This window comes from Suricata suricatta, chromosome 10 (assembly GCF_006229205.1).
Source record: "Suricata suricatta isolate VVHF042 chromosome 10, meerkat_22Aug2017_6uvM2_HiC, whole genome shotgun sequence".
Classification (NCBI taxonomy): Eukaryota; Metazoa; Chordata; class Mammalia; order Carnivora; family Herpestidae; genus Suricata; species Suricata suricatta.
Window position 1 is genome coordinate 36,362,727 of NC_043709.1, and position 1,592 is coordinate 36,364,318.

A 1,592-nucleotide genomic window follows, 5' to 3' on the forward strand; every position below is an offset into this window, starting at 1 on the left:
TTTAGAATTTAACCCTGGGAAGAAACAGTTTCACAGTAATGTGCAAAATCACAGCCAGCCTGTGAAGTAAATGTAATGTAAGTAGAAGCCAGCCCTTTCTAATAGGGTGCTTGGATATGCTAACTTCAGATAACGTATCTATTCACTTAGGCTCAGACATTTTTTCGGTACCATTAGTGTGCCTGCTGTATTACAGTTAGTGCAGAAAATGCAAAATATAAAATAAATACTTAGAAATATATTTTTCTTGGCGAGGCCACGTTTTAATGGCTCAGAGTGGGGTTCAGCCCAGGAGCCTAGGAACATTCTAGGCTGCCAGGCGCAATGCAAGGGCAGGGGCAGGGGCCGAGGTTCCATGAGGCACTGTTATTTAAGAGATTATGTCATCTGAAGCTCACAATGTTAAAAAACGAACCTTTTGTAATAATATTGAGGACCATTCCACTGATCTTCTTAGAAAAAGGATCTCTAATTTTACTAAGAAGAACATGAAGGAGGTTAAGAAATCTCCAAGACAGTAGGCTGCTTACATAAATAGAACAGTTGGACAAGCTGTGAAAGGCCCAGATAAACTACGCAAGGTGATCTATCACAGAATGAAAGTGCATCTTCCTTTTCCAAATCCTAGTTACAGAAAAAAAAAAAACAAACCCCAAAAAAACAGTCCCCTAGAGGTGGGGGCTGTGACATGGCAAATAAAGAAAATAAACCGGCTTGTGCAGGCCACCTGCCTGAATTACACCACGACAGTCGAACACATTTGCTTAACTCCAGTGATTCTGGTTCTTCACAGTCAAGAAAGGACATCATCGAATATAATGCTGTTGTTTTTTTCCTGAGGTTTCTCAGGACCATGAAACAATGGTACAAGTTTTGTTCAGCAGGAATTTGAGATTGAATGCAGCTTTGACGTTCTGGAGAAAGAGAAATATAAGTAAACGTGTAGCCGATTTGGTGAGGATAGAAGACCTACGCGTTGTTGTGGATCGCCTTCCGGTGCTCACCAATCATTTACAGGAGGAAAAACAATACATCTCACTTGATCGCTATGCAGATTTGTTGCCTCAAGTCTCTATTTATAGGCAAATTTGAAGACTATATAATAGTTGGTTTAAACTGGCTTCAAGCAGTCATAAAAAGTGGTGGTCAGAACTATCATCCAAAACAGAAATGCTAAATGATGGAAATATTCATATTGTAAAGTGACAATTAAGTGGATTATGGGGACAGGAAAATCATCTTACTTTAGTTCCAGGATATACTGGTAACACAGCCAAGGATGTAGATGCTTATTTATTGTAGTTGCATTGAGACGCTCTCTACTAAAAAGAGTATTTGATTATTTAAAACATCCCCGGACTAAAATTTCCAAAATAAATAAATTAATAAAATAAGAAGTCTCATCTAAGAACTGTGAACTGTGGAAGAAATTAGAACCTTTTTTTTCTCTTAAAAAGCCACATATTAAACCACTAGTGAAAATAACAATCTACTTCACATTGAAGTGGAAAAATATGCAAAAGAAGCAGCTTCAACTTCAATGAGGTGAAAGTGTGGTATGAAGACTGTTCGCCTTTGCCGCATTTGGGTCT

At 38.3% G+C, this 1,592-nt stretch overlaps 1 pseudogene; it reads left to right on the top strand.

The window, feature by feature from the left end:
• Window positions 1-380: 380 nt before the first annotated feature.
• LOC115303503 lies at window positions 381-1,311 on the top strand (annotated as a pseudogene).
• Window positions 1,312-1,592: the final 281 nt, after the last annotated feature.